Source organism: Humulus lupulus, chromosome 9 (assembly GCF_963169125.1).
Source record: "Humulus lupulus chromosome 9, drHumLupu1.1, whole genome shotgun sequence".
NCBI lineage: Eukaryota > Viridiplantae > Streptophyta > Magnoliopsida > Rosales > Cannabaceae > Humulus > Humulus lupulus.
Genome location: NC_084801.1, coordinates 173,729,512 through 173,747,760, shown reverse-complemented (window position 1 = coordinate 173,747,760; position 18,249 = coordinate 173,729,512).

The window sequence follows — 18,249 nt, the reverse complement described above, 5'->3', positions numbered from 1 at the left end:
TACCAAACTTATTGGATATCCTTAGATACCTCCATGTATCACTTTGGACCAAAAAAACACAAATTTTAAGTGCCTACAATTGAAACTCAAATTTTACATCTTCAATGTGTGAAATTTACTTAGTGTTTTATACATAGCTTGTATAAAACACTTATCATTTGTATTTAATCAATCATAACACATACTTTGTTTTGTATTTGTCAAGATTTTTCATAATTACAATTTTTTTAATTATCTAACTTACTTTTTATTTATTTAAATTAATGTTAAATTTATGAATAATATTATTTTTCAAAACTTTAAAATATCAATGATTTATTTTTAAGAAGTTTATTATGGACCAACTTCAAACAATAACACACTATACACATATTATTTACACTACAATTTTCACATAAACATCACAATTTTTAACTAAATATTTTAATTTTTCTTAAAGACTAAAATGAGTAGTTCTTTTAATTATAAAATTTATAATTATTTTTTTTTAAAATAACTTATCTATTTTTTTATTTACTTACTTAAAATTATTGTTAATTAGCTTTTTAATTATTCATACTTTGATTTATTATTTAATTTAGTCCTTTAACTCTACCGAAATTTTGGCAGCATAACGACTATATTCTAACCTATCCAAATATTTAAAAGCCTGCAAATGACACTCAAAAACTTCCTAAAACATTCACAATATACATATTACGGATCAAATTCAAACATTAACACACTATACACATTAACACTAAAATTTTATACACACATTCACAATATATTTTTCTATTCATAATATTCAACAAATTCAACTACTAAACATAACTAAGTTTCTTAACATAATTACCAAACTAACAAACACTAATATCACCACAAAATCAATATTAAAATTAACAAATACAAATATAGTTTCTTTTTTCTTTAAGTGCACAAATTTGATTTTTCTTAATGCACAATAATTCAAATATTTCAAATCTAAATATTTTTTTCATCAACTAAATTAAATTAACTAAAACAACATAATAAAAAGATACTTGCTGCCAAGATCTTTTCCAATACTCTAGAGAGAGGTTTTTCAAGAGAGCTTTCTTCCAATTTCTACCACTACAACAAAGTATATTATTATCAAGGATTAATATCCTTTCCATTGGCACAAACTCCTCGCTATTTGTCCTAGCGAGAATTTGTTCAACACTAAATATTCTCGCTAATGCAAGGTAGTAGCAAGGATGGATTTTTAAAATCCTCGCTAATACGAGACAACAAGGAGATATATTCTCACTAATTAAAATAATTGTCGCTGACACTACAAAAAAAATAAAAAAAAAGTCATTTGCGTCAGTTTCTAACTGCCACAATTGGGTTTTGCATCAGTTTTATATGTGACGTGGAATCCCATCATGCAAACCAGACTGGTATTTACGTCAGTGGGGCACTGCCACAATTTCGGAGGCACCACCGGTTGGGAGAAAACCTAAGTTTTCGAATTTGGGAGAATAAGGGGCTTGGGGACGATGGCTGGGATTTATAACTGGGCGCACGATTTGCGTCAGTTGCCCACTGACACAAAAAATGCATTAACGGCGTCAGTTGGCCATTGACGCAAACTTCACCAATTAACAGCATCAGTGCTCAACTGCCACAAATGCTGATTCTCGGTCAATGGCGTCAGTCAACTGCGTTGACTGACGCGTTTGACTGACACAAAAGGAGTATTTTGGTGTAGTGTGATATTTTGTCGAGATGCTTATTAGCAAGGATTATATCCTCACTAATGCTTTATTTATTTTTATTTCTGTATTATTTATTTAATTTATTTTTATATGTAATAATATCATAACTTACTTATTTTTATTTAATTCATATTTATTTATTTAATGTAATTTCAATTTTATATGAAATTATATATGATGAATAATTAAAATTATATGACATGTTTATAAATAAAATAAAATAAAAACTAAAATTAAGTGACAAGATTATAAATAGAAAATCTAAACATTCAACTTATGTGTCTCCTAAAATATTTAAAGTTAATTGTCTTCTAAGTCATTAAAAGTGAATTGTCTTCTAAATTACTTAAACTAAGGGTAACTTCTAAAATATGAAAAAACTATGCATCTCCTAGGTCTTCATCTTCTTCTTCTTCTCCTCCTTCATCTCCGTCTCCATTTGGATTTGGTGGTTGTGTTGGAAATGAAAATGGGAAGGGCGGATGTTGAAATTGAGGTGAATTAATAGGAAGCAAATCTTGTCCAAGTGTTGCTGACCAATTTGCTCTAAATGTATTAAGCTTGGTATTATATTCAACAAACATATTTGTTGTTGCATTGAGACATTTTGATAAATATTGTTGTACCTCTGGAGGTAAAGGAGATGCAGCTTGAGTTAAAGGTTGTGTAGTTGATGTGAAAGAACTACCAGCTCCTTTTCCTTTGCCTTTATGTACTCTTCCAACTCCTTTTCGATGACCATAACGAACACTTAAGACAACATCTACAATCTCTTGCTCATCTATCTTGGTAGGTCCAGTAGAAGAGCCAGCAGAATTAGCCATCTTCTGAGTTTGAGTCTCCTTCAACTCTACCATTTCATCATACAAGTAATTAATAATAAAGAGTACTAATTAATATTAAAAGAGTAAATACAACTAAAATTTACACTTTTTATAATAGACACTTACATAACGTTTCTTCGCATCCTTGTGAATCCATCCTGTTTGTGGCTTGGTATATGTATCATGTCAAGTTTGAATAACACCTAATTTTTCTACTATAGTAGGATCGACCTAAATAGAAACATATATATACATAGAAATATTAATTTAATTTACCAAATTAACAATACTTACATTATTAAAAAATCACAAATTATAAATAAGAGTACTACTTGGCTTACCTTTTTCACTTGGGAATTTGCTAAGGTACAAGTCCCGTGACAATCAACATATTGTTGTTTACGTCTATTTGCTGAATTTATTTGTGAACGTCTCAATCATTTAAAAAAATATATAAATAAACAATTATTAACAAAATATGCGAACAAATAATTAATATGAGACTTACAATGACATCTGGATCTTTGGCGTACTCCACATATTTTTTCCAATCATTAATAGATATAGTGTCAGGTCTGAGTTCTTCACCATGATCTTCCAAAAACACATGTAGATTATTCTAATACGCAATGTGTCTACTAGCACAATATCGTCCAATACCCAAAAGAATAGTGCGCAATTCATCAATTGGATAACGGTTCCTCCCAATATCAAACAGGGCCTACATAGATAAAATAATATAAAATATTGTTTAAATACAACATGGTCTACATAAGTAAAATAATAGAACATAATATAACATATTTTTACCTGGAGAATAGACTGTCTTGTTGATTAAGGCTTCTCCATGACTTATAATTTGGTGGGACAGTTTGCCTAATAATATTACCAATATGATGGGCAAACTTCTCGCAATGGTCGCCAACACCATAGTAAGTCCCATTGATGTCAAATGTCAAGGGAATTGGTTTTCCAGTTTCACTGCTTTTAGTGATTTTCCAGTTCCACGTCATTTTGGTGGCTTGACTGTTTGACAATCAAAAGGCAACCTAGTCAGATTTGGAGGGGGATTAGCACCTCCATCCCCTCCATGAGAACTTGGAAGAACATCAGCCATTTCTACAATTATGGAATCCATTTTGTAAAATGTGTGCTTCAACAACTTTTAAATCACTATAAGACATGTTCACATATTTCTTGCAGAGACATTTAATACGACCAGCACTATCAACAACATTTCTTGCAAACTCAATAAATTCCTTATCACAATTTATGTAGTCATCGCTACAACAATTTCTAATTTGAATCCAACTTCTATCACTTGACATATTGAAACTGTTTGAGCCACAAATAAACTATTACTTATATTATATTTGTTTACTTATTTATCAACCAAATCAATTTAAACAATCACACAAAAAATTTAAAAATTGAACATCATTTTTCTACTTTAGTAACCTAACTATATCTTAATATCAATTCTAAAAATTCAATCAATTCAAACAACATACAAGTTTTCATCCATATATCACCGCAACACACAAAGTTCTCATAATCTACTTCACTAAAACACACAAGTTATCAACCTTCTATTGTCACCGCAGCACACATAATTCACAAAACCTACTTCACTATGGATGAATATTTAAGATATTAAAACTCCTCTAACATTTGTACATAGTTTTGTTTATAAAAATAAAATTAAAGATTAATAGAACATACCTCTTGCAATTAACTAACAATTCTCCAATTAAGTTATTCAATCAAGTATTGATCATCTAATGCTCCAAGATAATTACACAACCTAAAAATTAAATAAAGAGTAATATTTAAATCAATTGAAAAAACTCACAAATTATTTCAAATACACAATAAATTTCATTAACATAAAATATGGATTCTTCAAGCATGTCTACAACTTAAAAAAGAAAAAAGATAGAGAATTAGTAGACGAATGAACCTTTCTACTCTAACAATGTCTACAAAACCTTCTATGTTATATATACCAACAACTTAGAAACATGATATAAACTTAAAAAACTCAAAACAATAACAACCCAAAAAGAAAAAACAAAAGTAATACAAATTAAGAGAACATACCTCTTGCAATTAACAAGCAATGCTCCAATTAAGATATTCAAAGTATCGATATTCCAATACTCCAAGATAATTAAACAACCTAAAAATTAAAAAAGTTCATTAACATAAAAGATAAATTCTTAGAAACTTTCATTCTATAATGAACATTTCTAATCTAAAATAACTAAAAAAACCATTTTATTTTATATATACCAAAAACTTAGAAACTTAATATAAATCATTAAACTTAGAAACCTCAAAACAATGAAAACCAAAAACCAAAAACAAAAGTAATATAAATATAAAATATAAACCTTATTAATGAAATAATTTTAGATTCAAACAAACTTTAAAAATAAATCCATTCCTATAGTTTATATTATTAAAAAATAAAACTAAAAAAGTTAAGTAAATATTTAACAAAACTAAATTTATGTCTCAACTAAAAATAACACACTATATCTCAGCTAAATATCAGAAATTGTATTCAATCCATCTATGCCCAAAAGAACCTAATGCACATAATATATATAATATAATATCGGTATATACAAAGTGTGAAATAATTGACATTTTAACTTCACCTTTAATAAAACCACCACCACAGCCACCTTATCTCCACCACCACCGTCGTTGTTGCCCTAAGGACCACCAGAAAACCCTCTCCTCAAACACAAAAACCCTTGCCTAATGGGACATTAAACCAAAGAGGAATGAAGACAAAAAAGAACACAACAAATCAAAGAAAATAATCAATACAAACCACAAAGCTAAGTAGAGAAACCAATTTTATTCATAAAATCATGAGTATATATACTTGGTTTCGTGCTCCCTTCTTTGAAATGGAGAAAAGTTACAATGGGGCAAAAGGAGAGGCTAAAGCTCAACTGGGACGAAGATGGGTATATATTATCCTCGCTAATATTTTGTATCCTCACTATTGCCAAAACGCACTGTAGCGCCCTCCTAATCCAGGTCCGTTACACTGTGTACTTAAAATTTTGTCAGACCTACTAATCAGGTCATTTGGCTTAAATCGTGTAACTAAGGTTAGTGACAAGGGTTATGGTTAACAATTTTGGTCAAAGAACCATTGAATTTTATTTCAAAAGTGTTATACAACATGGGATCCCAAAATATTACAACACAACTGTTTAAAAGGGTAAATACATAACAAAAGTTACATCAGTCGGCCTAAGCGGCAAAATAGGGCTATAACCCTAGTTCCTCTGAGATAACCCTGGCCGTGATGGTCGAGCAGCCGCATATGTACATGCCGCCACCGAAGCTCTCCAACTCATGGCTGGTCAAGCTTTCCCTTTCCCTTACTTGCACCACAAAGCTGTAATGACCCACTAATCTAGACTAATTGGACCATTATCGAAACTATACATAAAACTTACATTTTTACGAAAATACCATAATTTATTGAGTAACTTGAAAATAAGAGTTATTTACAAATAAACAGAATACTAAGAAGGATTTTGGGATCCCATTGTCTTTAAAACAAAACAAGATTTAAAATAAAAGACATTACATAATAATGCGGAAAATACACATAAAAACCATAAAAACATAAAAGGAGACTATATCCTCGAATCGAATAACGCTCGGCCCCTTGACTCCATTCATCATCGATACACATTCTCCAAGCGTCACGAATCTTTCCGCCTCTAAACTTATTTTCCTGCACATAAACAGAAAGGAGTGAGCCTAATGCCCAGTAAGGAAAATCTAACACAAAGTCACATACATAATTTCATAAGAAAACATAAAGACTTAACATAACACATATAACATACACTTATTATAATGGCCATTATTACTTGGGGTCCCATAGGCTAAACAAGCATATGCCCATGGGGTTAATGGGGTCCTACTAGCTAAGTAGGTCATATGCCCATAACCCATTTGGGGTCTTGTTAGTCATATGGGTCATATGCCCAAGCCTACAAACATACACATATATCATAACACTTTTAATAACATAAAACATATAGATAACATAATCACATAACATGTTGATTCTAGCCTATTTCCTTACCAAAGTTACCGAGATTATGGACTGAGTTGGGATTGTTGGAACACTCCTAAAACCATAAGAAAGAGTAAGTCTAAAGAAAGGAGATGAAATGAAAGAGATGGAAAGACTAAACCATAGAAATCATACTTACCGACTTATATGCTTAAAAGCTTGGATTCCCTAACCAAAATAAGAATAAGGTTAGGGGACTGAGTAGAAGGTTTTAAGAAAGGAATTAATACAGAAAAGAACTAGAGTTTTGGGTTTACCTCAAAGATTGCAAGATCAATCTAACATCCACCGAAATACTATAGCACTCACTTCCCAAAGTGTTTGATAAGCTTATGATGTTTAAGCTTATAGTTTTTCCCCAAACCAAGTGTTTACACTCTCACACTCACTTAACACTAGCAGCCTCTGAACTTAGAGCAAATGGTGAATAATGGCTGGGTACTAGGTCCTATTTATAGAGTTTGGGAATGAAAATATCTTGATTTTACTTGAATAAAAATAATGGCTTTTTAAGTGAAAATCATTTGAATAATCGTTCAGCAGAGGCTGAAGACTCGTTCAGAAGATGCTGGACTGTTGAAGGAGTTTGAATGGCTGAAGGGAAAAGAATTCAAATGTATTTGAATTCATGCTGGTGGAGGCGATATATCGCCCCCTATAGGCGATATATCGCCTGGACCTTTGTTCCCGAGGCGACCGTGCATCGATTCGTGTTTTCCGTATCTACGTGCTGCGACATATCGCCCCCTATAGATGCGATATATCGGCATACGCTGAATATTTAAACACGAATTTACACATTTTTAGCTGAGTTTGAATGGAGTAAACAGCCTTGACTAAGCCCTCAACGTGCTCAAAGCTGCTGACTGACCCTATACATTCAAACTTTTACCCTTATTTAATTTAATCCTCAAAAATACTTAATCCTTAATTACCATTCAAAACATGTGCTTAAAATCCTATTGGTTGATGTCTAAACCTTATAATATAATAATATAATCCTTAATATCAGACACATTAATCAAACCTTAGGTTATACTTAATATTCTTAAACTATAGGTTAAACTTAGAAAATCTATAAGTACTACTATGAGTGTCCAAATAACTCCCGGTCTGAACCAAAAATCCAAAGTAACAATGATAACACTAAACATACTATAATACTACTAAACAATTAGGTAAGTAAAGTTCTTGGACTCTACAAAAGCACTCGTGAGACGAGGCTCAACAAGAAAACTGAACATATAACAACAGAGAAAATAACTTTAAATAACCATTCAACAATAATCAACCATATTAACTCATAACCAATGTCATTTAGTTCAAATACACGATCATTGGATCGACCTGGGCCATTGCCCTATTCAGTTAGCTTTCATGCCAACTCTTGGGCCTATGCCTTAGCTACGTGACCGTAGAGTCACCTGGGGCCTCCCTCTTAGCTTTGTCTCACTAGCCATAGAGCTAGCCCAACCCATGTGGTTCACCTTCGACCTTAGAGTCGATCAACGTAATAGTACCTTGATGGTTTAGGCCAATGTCTCTTAACCTGCGAATAGTGCGCTATTGCCGCCCTTGATTTATAAGTCAAGCCCTGATCTAGGATTTCATACCTTACTTATAAGAAACAGAAGTGGATAGGCACATCCTGACAATTAAGCACATATTCATGCTAATCATATAATCTCATTGAATAACCATACCCATGATGCTAGACATATTCACATAAAGGGGCTACATGCCCTAATCATAGAATTCATATAATGAATATAAGCACTTAAGCATTTATCAACAAGCATTTAGAACAATAGCCTAACATAATCAATCCTGGGGCCCAAGCCCTAATCATTTTAATATACAACAGATGGGCCAAGCCCTAATCACATACAACACGTTCTGGGTGCAGCTTTCTTACCTTAAGTCCAAGCAAGCACAAACAAGAACGACCCTCAAGCACGATCCCGGTTCCGATCCCTTAGCGATACCCTAAGTCACAACCATAAAATAGGTACCTATTAATATCGAGTGATCAAAGGCTTCTGGACGAAGTCCTAGCCTCCGGGACCTCGGGTTCCACCAAACCGGGTAGTGGAAACAATCCCGAGCCCCTAAGGTTAAGTTCCCACGCTCAAAACCTTCTAGGGGTCAAAAAACCCCTTAAGAGTCACGGCCCTATGCTCCCATGCTGCGACCCGCCTCCAACTAGAGGCCCAGCCTCCCCAACCAGCAGACACACACCGTGGCCCAGCCATACTGGCACCGCAGCCCACCCTTCTTATTAGCCCTCATCTTATCTAGAGAGTCGCGGCTCGACCCCTTCGAACCCAGAAAAATCCCCCATTTCAATGGCCAAATCTTAGCCTATTTAACCCAAAATCAATCCAACAATACAATTTAACTATCACAGTAGTTCTAAAATGTTCCCACCAACAAAACCCAAAAAAAAGCTAGCTTAAAACCTCATCAAATCTCCAATTCAATCTTTAACTTAAAAGACCCAAGAACACTAAAACTCAGCCAAGAATTACATAATTTAATGGCTAAAATCATAATTTAAAGCTTACCTCAATTTCTATTTGAATTCACAAGCTAATACTGAGCTAATCTTCAAGTTTAGAGCTCCAATTTGTGACTTCTAGCCCAACAATCCCACTTAGCTTCAAAGTTTTTCCCTTGGAGAAGTGTCTAGAGGAAACAATATTGAGAGAGAGAAGAAAGGGTCGATTTAGGCAAAGTTCTCAGTTTTTGTCTTTTGTTTCTAACTTAAGTCACTTAAGTTAATCCCAAGGCTCGGGGTACCAAAAACGTCCCCGAGAGCAAAAATGGTAAATTTCCCCAACATTCCCTCCTAGACTCTCTAACTCCAAATATATCACCAATTATTTATTTTCATAACCTGATAATCCAATTAATTATCCAATACCCAAAATGCCCCTTGACTCACCCCAAGCTGGGTATTGGGTCCCGTTGTGACTTTCTTGCTAACTTGCTCCCTAGGACCGCCTCATGCTGAGTAACCCAAATAAACCCACATAATAATGTGGTCTCTCACATATATCACATTTATGCCCGCAACATGCCAAATTACCAAATCGCCCTCCTCATAATAAGCGAACCCACATGCATATTTAATATCCCTAAATATGCACATCTAGTCATATCATCACATAATTCACATATTAACAATTAATATAGCAATTAAACATATATTTCCACATATTGCCATCCCGGCCCCCTAATCAAGACCCTAAGCCTTATTAGGTAATTTTGGAATGTTACACGCACTGTTTCACTTTAGGTATAAAATTCGTTGAAAATTCGAGACCCCGCCAAATTTTTGGCGCCTCTCTTTTAGCGAGGATTTTTTAACATCCTCACTAATGACCTAACCAATAGTGTAATGACCCACTACTCTAGACTTTTGGACCATTAACGAAACTATACATACAAGTTCTTACTAAAACTTACATTTGCGAAAATACCATAATTTTATTAAGTAACTTGTAAAAATAAGAGTTACTTACAAAATATCAAGAAGGATATGGGATCCCATTGTCTTTAAAAACAAAACATGATTTAAAATGAAAGGAGTTACATAGAAAGTGCGGAAAATACATGTAAAACCATAAAAAGTAAAACAAGACTACATCCTCGAGAAATCTAACTCTCGACTCCTTGACTCCATTCACCATCGATACACATTCTCTAAGCGTCCACGAATCTTACCGCCTCTAAAGCTATTTTCCTGCACATAAAACAAAAAGGAATGAGCCTAATGCCCAGCAAGGAAAATCTAACACATAAACATGAATTTCATAATAAACATAAAGACATATCATAACACTTATTACATACACTTATTATAATGGCCATTATTACTTGGGGTCCCATAGACTAAACAAGTCATATGCCCATGAGATTAGTGGGGTCTTACTAGCTAAGTAGGTCATATGCCCATAATTTATTTGGGGTCTTGTTAGTCTTATGGGTCATATGCCCAAGCCTACAAACATACATATTCATAACATATTTATAACATATTTCATAACATAACACATAAGATAACATAAGCATAAAACATATAGATTCTATCCTATTTTCCTTACCAAAGTTACCGGGATATGTGGACAGTGCTGGGACTTTGGAACACTCCTAATAATCATTATGAAAAAGAGTGAGTCTAATGAAGAAAAAGAGATGTAAAGGAATGGGAAGACTAAACCATTGAGACACATACTTACCAAAACTTATGTGCTCAAGAACTTGGATTTCCTAACCAAAATAAAGATTAAGGTTAGAGGCTGAGTAGAAGATTATGAGAACTTAAAAGAACAAATACAGAATTGAACTTAGAGTTTTGGGTTACCTTGAAGACTTGTAAGACCAATCTACTCCTCAAACCGAAATACTCTAAAACCTTACTTCCCAAAGTGTTTGATAAGCTTAGGATGATCAAGCTTATGATTCCCAAACCCAGGTGTTTATACTCTCACACTCACTTAGCACTTGCAGCCTCTGAACTTAGAGCAAAAGATGAATAATGGCTGGGTACTAGGTCCTATTTATAGAGTTTAGGAATAAAAGGATCTTGATTTTACTTTAATAAAAATAATAGCTTTTTAGGTGAAAAATATTTGAATAATCGTTCAGCAGAGGCTGAAGACTCGTTCAAAAAGATGCTGGACTTATCAAGAGGTTGAATGGCTGAATGGAAAAGGAATTCAAAAACTTTCAAAACATACTGAAGGAGGCGATATATCGCCCCCTGTAGGCGATATATCACCTGGGCCAGTATGCCCGAGGCAGTCGTGCATCGTCTCGTGTTTTCCGTATCTACGTGCTGCAATATATCACCCCCTATAGCTGCGATATATCGGCACACGCTGATTAATTAAACACGAAATTACACATTTTTAGCTAAGTTTGAATGGAGTAAACAGCCTTGACTAAGCCCTCAACGTATTCAAAGCTGCTGACTGACCTTATAGTATTCAAACGTTACCCCTTATTAAATTTAATCCTCAAAATACTTAATTCTTAATCATCCATTCATAACATGTGCTTAAAATCCTATTGGTCCTCATCTAAACCTTATAGTATAACAAATATTATCCTTAATATCAGTCATATAATCAAACCTTAGGTTAAACTTAATATTCTTAAACTATAGGTTAAACTTAGAAAATCTATAAGTACTACTATGAGTGTCCAAATAATTCCCGGTCTGAACCAAAAATCCACAGTTACAGAGATAATACTATACATACTATAATACTACTAAATAATTAGTTAAGTAAAGTTCTTGGACTCTACAAATAGTGAGGATTAAGTTTGCTCGCTAATACTATCCCAGTAATAGAACATAATGTTGTAGTGTACACAAACACAAACACAAACACAATAACTATATAATTATACAAAAAAGCCCCCTATATATAAATATATATATATATACCATGAGAGAGAAGGGCAGCGCCTATGGTGCTCAATCCGTGAGAGAGAAAGGCAAAGATCGGTGGTGGTGGTGTGTTGGCATAATCGGTGAAGGAGAGAGATAAAGGGGAGAACGATGGTGATGGTGATGGTGATGGAGATGGATTTTGGAGGTGAGGAAGAGAATGAGAGAAAGAGATAAGAGAATGAGAGATTGAGGAGGAGACTGGGAAAGTTGGGTTTGGTTTCAGAATAAGAGCTTTCTCGTTGTTTTGGTGTGTGTGTGTGTGGGTTGGGGGGGGGGGGGGTTCGAGCATCAGACGGAAATGACAGAAAAGATGAAGTATACTGGGTATATACACTTATCAGTGGTGACACGTCACAACTACTGTTAAAACAAATTGTTTCGCCAAAGTGAGACCAGGAAAATTTCATTGACTAGCTTTTTCATCAACTACCAAATAAATATAAATCTTAAAGGGAAAGAAGATCAAACACATGATTTTATATGGTTCAGGATATTAATTATCCCTAGCCCACAAGTCAATTATATTGTGGATGAAGAACTTGCAAAGCTCATCGAGCTCTCTTAGAATTCAGGCAGAGTTTTTGCATACGCTGAAAGTTGGGATCATTTAATAAGTGATGCCCTATCCTATCCCTATTTATAGGCGGTTGAGAGGATTAAGCACATTAATTGGAGGTGATTATCATAATTGTTCTCTCTGGTTGACACATGGCAAGCGTAACCTTTCCCTGGAGGAAAGGTTCTCGAGATTTAGACTAGTTAATCACGGCTCAAGGAATCTCAGTGGGTCACCTCCTGACCATGTTCTTGGGAGGTGTCTCTTAATGGGAGTTGATTACCATAATTATTCCCGTAATACATATATGTAGATTTGTCTTCCATTAAATAGGTCGGTGGACCCCATTAGATACTTGGGAGGCCCAATATGAGGATGTCAAGCCCACTGCTTTATTGGGAAAAGTGTTTCTTGGTACTTGTCAGAGTGGTAGCTGCATATTTTCCCATGTCAGGCGCCGTCATGTGACTTCCTTCTTGCCGCTTGTACAAAACTAGCAGCACGATCTTTGCAGCCACTGGTGTCAGTCAGGTGTCTGTGTTCCCGAGTGTTTCTCTGATTGACACTTGGAGCGTAACCCTTCCTTGGAGGAAAGGTTCTTAAGATTTAGACAAATTAATCACAGCTCGAGGAATCTCAGCGGGTCACCTCCTGACCATGTTCTCGGGAGGTGGCTCTTATTGATAACCAACTTGATATCTTCTCCAAAAGTGATAAGAATGACACTCACAGATTAGGTCACAGCTTCCAAGGAGGACTAAACGACATGATCATTTAGGTCACGTTGTCGTATGCAAAAAATACAAACAACAATATTTAAATAGCATTATTTGATTATGATTATACCATATTAAATTATTATTTAAGTGTAATTCTTTAATAGTAGGTAGTACAAATAAATAAGAATTAAATGTAATAAAAATAATATTTACAATAAATATAAAAAAGTTGCAATAAATATAAAAATTATTGATAAATGAACAAAAATTACTAATACAAAACGAAACGTTTTTCATTTACTTACATATAAGTGATTGAAAAATAGTCATGAAGAAATTGTTGAAAAATAATAATTACGAAAATTAAATAAATTAAGAAATATCTTAAAATAAAGAAAACAGAAAAGAGAGTCTAATTGGTGCCACTCGTAGATAACTTTGTATACACTAGATACAAGGAATGTACATGGTATGTTTTTTTAGTTTTATTTATAAATACTATTAATTATATTTATTAAATTTGTATTATTGTCATATAAATTTTAAATAAATAAATAATATTATATATAAAAGATGATATGAACATATTAAATAAAAAATCAAACTAAAATATTGTTTATAATTTTATATATATATATAATATAATAATTTTTTAAATATAAATAATAAATTTTTTAATAAAAATTAAGATTCTGAATTATGTATTATTATTATAATGATATTTTATAATATTTAAATTTATATTAATATAAGTATTAAATATATAGTTTTATATTAAATATTATTATAATAATAATATTTTATAATATTTGAATTTAAATTTATATTAATATAATTATTATATATGTAGTATTATATTAAATATTAATATAATTAATAAATATCTTTTAAAAATATGTTTTATTGAGTATTTAAAATATTCCATCAAAATTAAAAAAAAAAATTCTTAAAATAAAAAAAATTTCGTTATTTACACATTTTTTTATATATATAAATATTTCAACTATATGTAAATATTATATATATAGATATTGTATTATTAAAAATTCCAAACCAATGAATCGATCTTATATGCAAACTAAAACTTATCATAAATCTACAGACGTTGCTGATAAATGAGGAGGATTGCGATGATATGAGTTGTGGCCAATTGATTCGAGACATTTCTTATAATTATTTTTTCTCTTTTATTATTATTATTTTTTTTTTTTTTTAAAAAGGTTGGGCCAACATGACCGGCCCAAATAATTCAACAAGTTATATGTATGTAGACTTTGAACAGTTGACTTACATGGGAATAGTTGACTCGTGTCTATATACGTATAATACTTACTAATTAATGACACAAAAATCATGTATATCTCATTCATTTTTTATGTCAAAAAAAACAAATTAATGACAGACATAAATCATGTAGAATATTTGAATGTATATACATACATAAATAAAAGTAGTGTAGAAAGGGTAGGCCCAAGTGTTTCCACCCGGTCAAATGGTCCTAGTAAGCTAAGCTTAGTCATCTACCACCACACTCACAACTCTACATAGCTATCATTACCTTAAATTCAAATGGTGCACAAAAAATTATTTTTATTTTAACAAATCAACTTTTGACATTTCAGAGTGCTGTGACGTTGCTCTTTATACACACCAAGTTGTTACAACTCTTTAACTCCATGCATTATAGGGTTTTCAGATGTCCATTTATTCAACCTCTAGTATTAAAAAGATAATAATAATAAATAAAAAATTGACACTTGTGCGAGTTCATGCAAGCTAAAGCTAATATATTTTTTTATATAAAAAAGTAATTTTAAATTTAAAGATTGAAATCCACAGAACAATATATTTATATAATTTCAATAAATAAATGTTCGATTAGAGAAAGTAGCAGGACATAGAAATGGCAATTTTGAAATATCTTTCTCAAGATATACCTATTTCATCCCTGTAACAAATTTAATAGATATTCTAAATATGTTATTTTGTATAATTTTGACAATAATGTCTCTTGCTATCCGAAAACTTAGAAAAAAAAAAAAAACCAATAATCATTGAAGCATCCATTAAAGCACTCATGATTAATTTTGTGTTCTACATAAAAAATTTGAGACTTTAAATCTTCTAAACGAATATATCTCGCAAAAAAAAAAATACTAAGTGTACGCCCTGGTTTTCCCATGGGCTGATTAGCAGGTCGAGCCTCGGACTAATCAAGGTTAGTCCGTAAATTTCCCCAGGATGTAGCTCCTGTTTTCGAGGTCGTACCCCCTTAGCTCGAGGTATCCTCAAGGACTCGCCAAGGCTGCCCAAGACTGGGGGAAGGAGTCTGAAGGCCGAAGGTCGGGTCAGGGAAGCAGCTCGTGGTACGAGCTTCTCATGGATCTCTGACCCTTTGTAAAGTCAACACACGCAAGATAAACGTGCCTATATCTGACATCACGTGTCCGATATCTCCCTGACTTCTCGGACACGCAGCAGGAACGTGCGTATTCAGACACCCACGGTTGGGTTGGGCCGTGCGGCCCATTATCTCCTTATCTATCGATTTGACTATACTTATGTGTCAGGTTTAGGAATTAATCATGAATGTCACAGAGTTGATATGACAAATAAGAAGGTCACGGGATGACCTCCTTACCAACTTCCAGGTGCCTTCTCCTATAAATATGGAGACCCTGGGAGTTGATAAGGGTTGGAAAAAATAGTCTCGGAAGAGATATACACTTTGTAACCAAATATCCAGAATATATCAATAATATTGACTAGTGGAGTAGAAGGATTTTAACCTTTGAACCACTTAAAAACGTGTCTTGAGTCACCTAGTTCATCCTCTAAGATTTCATATCTGTGACGGTTCTACTTTCAGCACTAATCCCTTTCTCTTCTTCTCTTAATTACCTGTTGGTGAAGAATCGCGTCAACACTAAGATTAAAAAATAATGACTAAAATGGACTTCTAAGCAAAAAGTTATGCCTCACCAAACTTTTCATCAAATTTCAGCACATAGTATCGATTTTGAATATATATTGCATTGAAAAAGCATCGCTTTGGCCAAAAATCAAATTTCCATAATTGCATCGCAAGAGCATCGAAATATCGAAAAAATATTAAATTTGCATAGTTTTTAACAAAAAATCAAGTTTTTGTGGATGCATCGCAATTGCATAAAAAAAAAAAAATCAAATTTGCACGACATGAATGGGTTTGGGTGACACTTTTAATAATCGTGTCGTATTCATATCAGAGTTTTCATCACGTTTAATAATTGTGTTGTATTCGTGTTTACCTTAATCGTGTCGTATAATGACATAATCATGTCAACATGATCACAAGAATAATTATTATTGGCTTCATAATTTTTTTTTATATAATTATGATTACTTGTGCTAATTTCGTGTTGTATCGTAGCACATTAATTGTGTTATCGTCCGTGTGACCTATTAAAATAATTGTGTCGTGTTTTTGACATGTTTAATAATTATGTCTTGTTTGTATTTACCCTAATTATATCATCTCATAATCGTGTGGATGCGAACACAACACAATATTATACGAATTGGGAGTCCTAACTGGAAATGTTATGAGCTTGTGTTCATCAAATACATTGTCGTATCAGGTTAAAGCACTCTGACTTTGGGCTTATTATTCAACGCATGGGAACTGGGACCAATTGTGATGTGGATTTTGTAAGGAGAATTGTATACCTAGCTTAATGATCACAATTTCAAATACATAATGAATCTTTATAAAATATATATGTATGCATGTACAAGTATTTTGAACGTAAAATATTACTTAAATTAATAAATATTTAAAAGTAATACTTTATTCATTTATTGGCCATAACAACTCATAGGAGGCAAAACTACAAATATATACATCATTAAATTATAGTATTATTGTCTTCACAATTTTCATATGGTTGAAAACATTGTATTTAAATATTTATACATTTATATATTATATTTATATTACTATGTATTACAATGTATTAATAGGCTTGTTTTACATATAAATTATGTTATCTTATCATTTTTTTATGGTGACTTTAGTCCTATACCTCCATATATATTTATAAATTCAAACAAGATATATCTTCTATATAATAGGTGTTTAGATAAGGAAAATTCTTGATTTTAATGGTTTTTTTTTTATTTTTTTTTTCATTAACTTTAACGGAATATTCTTATATATAACAAAATATTCTTATATTTAACCGTAGATTGTAAACATGATTTAAACTTAAATCAAATTAAAATAATATATTTTTAAGATATTTTACAATGACAATTATTTAAAAATAATAAAAATTATACATTTTATAATTTAAATAAATTTAATTAAACTTAAACTTCACATATTAGAATAATATCATAATAAACATATAACATAATACAATCTACTCTCAACTAGAAATAAAACAAACTTCTTTTAAAAAAAATACTAGCAACAAACTTAAATTTAAAATTCATGTATAATATTAATATTATATTAAACATATAATATTTAATATTTTGTTATCACTGCTAAATTTAAAAACCAAAACAAACATAAACTTAAACAAAGATAAATAAATAAATTAATTAATTAAAATATGATATTTTTAAGATAGTTTATGATAATTTAAATAATTAAATCATATTTATTTAAAAATAATTAAGTCTTACATATCATTTTTTTTATTTTATAAATTTGTGTGATAATTTATTTTTTATCAAATAATTGGAGCTCTTTTTCTTCATCAAATTCACCAAAGGAAATTGCGAGTTACGTTAGAAACTAAAAATAGTTGATGTATGTATACTACTCTATCCTATGATTTTTTATATTATTATTTTATTCTATTATTA